We start from the raw sequence: 7,348 nt of genomic DNA, 5'->3' as shown, positions 1-7,348 counted from the left end.
TGTCTGGTGTAATTAACTGCCTAACTTTATCTATCTACAATATTAGTTAATGTTATGGGTTACCAAAGGCTGCACGGAAGAACAGAACTCTCAAAGGTACCGTAACTATCTTTTTGAGCTTTCTGTAATTAGCCACCTAATGTACTTAATCCCATCTTCCCCTTTGTGTAACTAGCCAAGCCAGGAACTAAATTGTATCTTTCCTTTTGTGTAACATGCTCCACCAGGAACTAAATCTTATCTTTCCGTTTGTGTAACCAGCCAAATATGAACTAAATCCTATCTTTCCGTTTGTGTAACCAGCCAAATATGAACTAAATCCTATCTTTCCTTCTAGGTAACCAGCCACACTATGAACTAAATCCTATCTTTCCTTTTGTGTAACCAGCCAAATATGAACTAAATCCTATCTTTCCTTTTGTGTAACCAACCAAATATGAACTAAATCCTATCTTTCCTTCTAGGTAACCAGCCACACTATGAACTAAATCCTATCTTTCCTTTTGTGTAACTAGCCAAATATGAACTAAATCCTATCTTTCCTTTTGTGTAACCAACCAAATATGAACTAAATCCTATCTTTCCTTTTGTGTAACCAACCAAATATGAACTAAATCCTATCTTATGTGTAACCAACCAAATATGAACTAAATCCTATCTTTACTTATGTGTAACCAGCCAAATATAAACTAAATCCTGTCTTTCTTTTTATGTAACCAACCAAATATAAACTAAATCCTGTCTTTCCTTTTAGGTAACCAGCTACACTATGAACTAAATCCTATCTTTCCTTCTGTGTACCTAGCCCTGCCAGGAACCTACTCCTAGCTTCCTTTAATGTAACTAGCAACACAGTAAACTTAATCCTGTCTACCTTTTTTATAAGTAGATACAGTACATGATGAACTCAACTCTGTTTTCCTTTCATGAAACTATCCACATGATGAACTAAACCCAACCATCATTTAATGTCTCAGGTTTGAACAAATAAATTTTTACTGTGTAGCCAAACATCACACTACATCAAATGAGGATGGATATAATATTGAGAAATCACAGAAGCAATACTATACTGAAAAGTCAGAGGAGTACTGGCTAAATAAGTGACACAAATTGATGTTTGAATATGCCTCAGCTACCTAAGGGAAATTCAAATACTTTAGTTACAACTTTCAGTCATTATGATATCACAGCGTCATGCATCATTCAAACGGAAGAATTGAGTACTCTACATGCAGGCTTTCTAACCCTCCACAATAAGACATGCAGGTAAAACCTCATTTTCTTAGTTCAGCAAACTATAGTTCTCATCAGGAAACTTTAAAATGTATAATAAAAAAATGATTACAGGCAGTGAAAACTAAAAAGTTGATAAGTCTCAAGCAATGACTGGCTGATGTAATGGTATTGTCACAACTAAGAAGTGATGTCAATGCCCTTAGTGCAAAAATAAAGCATGATAGTATAGTGAAAATTGACACTGCTGGTTGCTTTTAAGCATACAAACTTAAAAAATAATTTTATAATTTTATCTCAACCCCTATCTAAAAACAACAATTTTTATATTTTATTTCAGTCCCTATCTAAAAACATTACATATATCCTGGTTAAACACACACAATGGAAATATTGTTACTGGGAAGACAGAACAGTTACGGCCTAACCTGGACCCTCTTGAGGTATGAAGAAGGACCAAATTGGACCCAAACCATATATCTTCCCAATGATCATCTCCATCTGTAGAGACAATTCTTCCATTTATCTGCACTGTTCCCTAGAATTTAACTGCCAAAATTTTGTAATGTCAATCACCGTCACTTTCTTTGCATTCAAATCACATTTCATATGCTACCTATTTATACAAGAAATAAGGGTATTAGGTGGTTAAAACATGAAAATAAACTTATGTCACAATTTAAGTGGCAAATATTAAACAAATGAATCATAAAAATCTCAATACAGAGTACTTATTGATGTGAAAGGTGTTCAATAAATGATTTGAAATTAACGGTGCAACCACTGCTGAGGTACAATGACATAGATTAGTTTATTTATGCTATCACTAGACAGATTTATTCAGTACAGGAGAGACTTCAAAATAAGAGAGGTTAGATACAGCCATCACTGACCCTCTCACTGATGCTGGAGAGGGGAGCCTTCATGTGGTGGCCTGGTTATACAAATGTCCCATAACTCCCTCTACATCCCCCAAAAGAAGGATGGTGGAGTGTGGGAGGACAATTTCAGCCTGCAGTCCACTGGGTTCATAATCCAATGAACCTGGAACCACAATTACTACTACTGCTACTACTACTACTGACCCATTCATTACAAGAGCTCAATCCCATACTGAATAAAACTGACAGACAGCAGGAGAAGCGAAGTAAAATAGTCATCACTGTACTAAAGATGTTAACTACTCACTCACTATTAGTCATTATAAAGCCAATATCCACTGACACACCAAACCAATACAGAGAATCCTTATGAGTCACAGGTATATTTTAAAATCCCTGCACTTATACTTTCTCCTCACAACTGGTATGGTAAACTAAGGGGAAACCGGCAAATCAGTTAAAACAGGGAGTAATGGAACTTTAAAGGGCAATTTCCTTTACTATAATGTGGACTTCAATAATGATGACCTATTTTTTCTTCATTCTTGCTGTCTCAATGATTTTATATATTCATTCTTGCTGTCTCAATGATTTTATATATTCAACTTAGGGGGGGCTTTTCAAATGGGGGAAAGGTTAAGACATCACCATCATTAACCCCTTCAATAATCATGCAAGATTAAAAAAAAAAAAAAAAAAAATCATAGTGAAATTTGGCAGCAAAAATAAGGACACTTATAAGAAGGACTGCTTGTAAATACCAATCTAATATCCCTCCATTTGTAAAGCTTCAACATGGCGAGTTAATATATACACGCAAACCCTTTACATTAACACCGAGCTAGTAGTACAGTAACCCCTTCACCCTGAGGACATCTTTAATTCTTGCAGCCTACAAATGGTTTTATTCAGCTTAGAAGACACACTTTAAGCTGCAGGAATTATGTATAGTCTTTGCTAACCCCTGTGGTGCTGGAGGGACATCTTTAATGGTAACACTGATATAACTAAGCAACTCCTCTGCCTGGTAATGCAATGTTTCCTCAGCTCCCTCCCTATCCCCTAAGTGGATGGTGGACTGCAGAATGAGGGCAATTTCAACTGGCAATCCACTGGGTTCATGCTCCAGATGAGCCTGGGGTTTAAACTACAGCTACTTCAGTTGGTCTGTTTTTGTTCATTCATTCATAAAGGCTTCAACATGCTTGCATGCACTGGCCTTGGTCACCTAATGGTGGCTATCCATGCTGCTTAATTTCTGGCAGCCTCCCAATTATCTCTTATCCCTGAGATCACACTATGACCTTGTCCTGGGTCTTTTTTTATTTGACAAAAATTAATAACTCCTTTCAGCTTAGTTGATGGCCTAGTGTACTTAGACTGAAGGATAAATCTAACTAGTAACCAAGAAGACTTATTCCTACTTCACAACCATGGCCTCTTTAATTTTATGCAATCAACTTACAGTAGTTTTAAAGTTACATGAGTGGCATGGCTCCATCAGTGACAACCAGCTATATTACCATTAACTCCATCACTATCAGAAGCCCCCTACAAACCTGACAAAAATAATTCAAAAGCTGAGAATAAAAGAAATATGCATGTCCTCAGGCTAATCGGGTTACAGCTAATTCACAGGGGCAGTTTAAAGCTTCAATTTTTATTTGAACACAAAGCACTTCTTCCTTTTAGAGAAATTAATGTATATAACATAACTTCAAACAAACGATATACAGCTTCAGCTCTGTAAAATCTTCATACATAAAATACAAATGCTAAAGTTCTAACAGTATGACAAAGAATATAAGCTCACTCAAAATAAAGTTCAGTATTGCCTTCTAGTATGGGTAACACAACCACTTCAATCTGATGATGTACTCCACTTTATGCTGCCTACCTCCAAGTGTTTTTATGATACTTAGAAGAGTTTTATTCTGACAGGAGGTATCAGAACAGCCTTCACTATCATCTCTACAACTTGAGGACTCTTCCTTAGCTAAATAAAATAATCTGACAAGGAGAATGAATTATAAAGTGCTTCATCAGATTGAAAGGGTAAGTAAAATATTATTGTCCGTATCAGTAACTCAGATTCACTTCATAATTATGCATCAATATAAACTCTCAAGCCATCAGAGATAATAATATGGTAATTTACAGCAACATTACATATAAACTGACCTTCATTACATGATATAAAATTAATACACCCAAACATTATGGTACAGTATTAACAGTTACGGTATATATAAACAAATTTCCTCTTCTTAATGACCAAATTACAGTGATGAAAAGCAATCACTGGGGAAACAACCGGAAACTCGTGCAGCCTGAACACATCTTTTTTCTAGTTTGTCATCTCTTTCAATTTAATTAAAACTAAGGATAGACATTTTGAACTGGAGGGTTTAGATACAGCCTTAATCAGTACAAGAGTCATTTCCTAAGTTGAACAAAGCCTGATGTCAGCAAGAATAAGCCCAAGGACATCTCCCAAAATGAAGAGGTTACTGAACAAATGGGTAAAATGGGAATGTGTTACTGGCACCCTTAAAAGTTCACCCTAGTAGTGAACTTTTGCTCAATACAGTAACAATTTTGACTGAAAATATACCAGAAAAACATTATGTCACACTGTTACACACCGTAACTTTGTGGATATTTTCATCATCTGATACTATAATCTATGCTCCACCAAATATGGGGATTTATGCTAAGACATTTACAGCTCAATGGCAAAATAAGACAATACAGTGCTATGGTTCTACACCCTTTCCACAGCACTTTCTTGTGCCCAGGCATTTATGCATTCAAGACACAAATGGCAAATATGTTTCACGTTACAGTGAACAGGATACAGTTGAAATCCATCTTTAGCCACAAACAGAGGGGAAATTGTATATACTGTGCAATACTGTACTTAAGTTGCTTCAATCTTACTTCATAGAAAAAAAAGGCACCAAAAAAAGCTCAAAACACTCAGCAAGAAAGACCTGGTGATCATTAGTGTTTGATTATTATGAGGTAAAAGACGTAAATTATTTGGAATCGTTAACACTTTCTGTACAATGAAGTCTGATTTTATTCTGCTACTTTCAGATTACTTTATTCAGCTCAAGTAAGGGAACTCATACTGAGGGGTTCATGAAGACTGCATCTAATCCATCCATTTCCAAAAGTTTCCCCATGAACTTAATACAAATGTCTGATGATAAACGATAACAAGAAAAACATTAAAAACGTCATCAATCATTAAGAGGAGGAAACCTCAACTGGGCTGTAAGTAATCTAGATAACAAATCACATCCAAACTAATACACTGACAGGCTTTTCCTTAGTGGTAAAGCATGAAAGAGATCACAGGGAGTGCAGAAGTAAACAATGTAAGGCCAATTGTTATTTCACCCTGGGAACAGGAGAAATGAAAGCACATTAAACCATGTGGTCATTGTGATACCGTAGAGTACTAGTAATCCTTTTTATTAGCTTCTACACACTACACACATCTCAAAATAAATAGATCTTGAATCTGGCAATGTTACCTTGTTTTTGGATTTTATTGGTGGGAACAATCTTGTGGGCTCCTGGCCTTTGGTTCCTTCTTCCTTGCATAAAAAAAGAAAAGACTCTCTTTAAATACTGTAAACACACATAATGGCTGATCACTTTAGAATGGAACAGATATACACAGAAGTCTGCAAATACAGTACCCCACAATATCCAATGGCCCAGGATTATGGTAATCATTAACATGCATGAAGATTTATCTACACTTTTGTGCTTTCACCCTTTGCCTGCCTGAGTTCCTCTTGGCTAAACAAGACTTGTTAGGCTGATTAAAATAATATCCTTAGGTGTCACTATAATGACTAAAGGGTGAATCAAGGTAGTTTAGCCCACTGAAAACTAGGATTCCTCTAAACAAAAAAATCTGGTATTAGCCAAATAAACAGAGCCTACCAATGAATCATTCACAGATGTTAAAGAACTAAACATACAACCTTTATTAAAAGACTTGAAAGAGACAGTCATGCAAGTAAAGAGGAGGAATGACTTTAGCAAGGAAAGTCTGAGTATAAAAGAAAAAAAATACGATAATATGGAAGAGTTGTGGAGGAACACGCACACATACACAAAACTCCTTGAATAAGCCAAGAGAGAGAAAAAAACAATAAACTTAAAATGCCCATAAAGCTGAACCAATGAAGCAGTATAAAGAGAAGAGAATCCTTGAGGCGATGATGAGGAAAATACGAGCAATTTGTGGGACAAGGGTGGAAGAGGGTGAGGTCATGGGGTATTTTTGTTGAGGAAGGCAAGTCTCTTCTCCCGCAGCTCCTCTAGACTCGGCTGTTGTCCCTGCTGTTGTGAAGGTTGACTGGGGCCAGCTGGGGGAGAGAGAGTGAGAAAATAGTGTTACATACCCATCCAGCCATCATCCCACCACATATACTGTACTGTTCTGAATACTTTGTGGCTTTGTGGGTATGTGTCACTCTGGGAAGGACAGGTTCTGAAGGAGATTCATGAGAGATACAGTGTAGTTATAGCTTTGGGCTGTGATAGGCGTGTACGTGTATGGTAACGTGGGCTCATGTCTCTTCGGACTGGGGAGTTGTGGGATAAACACAGGTTGGGCTATATATATTGCTCCTTTTCCACATTGCCAGGTGATCTGTGTGTTGCAGGGAGTGTTCAGTCATCACTATCACTGTGTACCCTGCATCATTTATTCATTTCCTGCTCCCATTGCCACACCCACATCAATAGACTGAGCTATTTCACACAATAAATAAGATACCACAAGGCAAGTTTCTACTGAAGTGCTATTAATGAACCACCTTGTACCTCGAGAAGTTAACAGGGGATGTTGTGGGGATGAAAATTTTTTTTAAAAGGTTATGATGGTTGTGCATGTGGGGAGAGAGAGAGAGAGAGAGAGAGAGAGAGTTGAAGGATGCTGATATAATTACATAGTGGAGCAACCTAGTTGTATCAATGTCACTATGTGACAAAATACCACATCAGCACTAAGATCATAGTAAAGGGGAGATATTACAAAAAAAAAAAAAAAAACTGCCAGCAAAATAACTATCACATGTACTTTGAGTGCAGCTAAGATTAAAGGCTGCCTAAACTTTGCTTTAATAAGATGGATAGATGGGAAGGAAAACTATCTGCAAAAATTACTACTTTGTGCATCTTGGGTAAGCCTGACACTAATGACTGTT

This window comes from Coenobita brevimanus, chromosome 56 (genome assembly GCF_032717465.1).
Source record: "Coenobita brevimanus isolate Jiangsu-jjx chromosome 56, ASM3271746v2, whole genome shotgun sequence".
In the NCBI taxonomy this organism is placed as follows: Eukaryota; Metazoa; Arthropoda; class Malacostraca; order Decapoda; family Coenobitidae; genus Coenobita; species Coenobita brevimanus.
Note: the sequence above shows the minus strand (reverse complement) of the source record.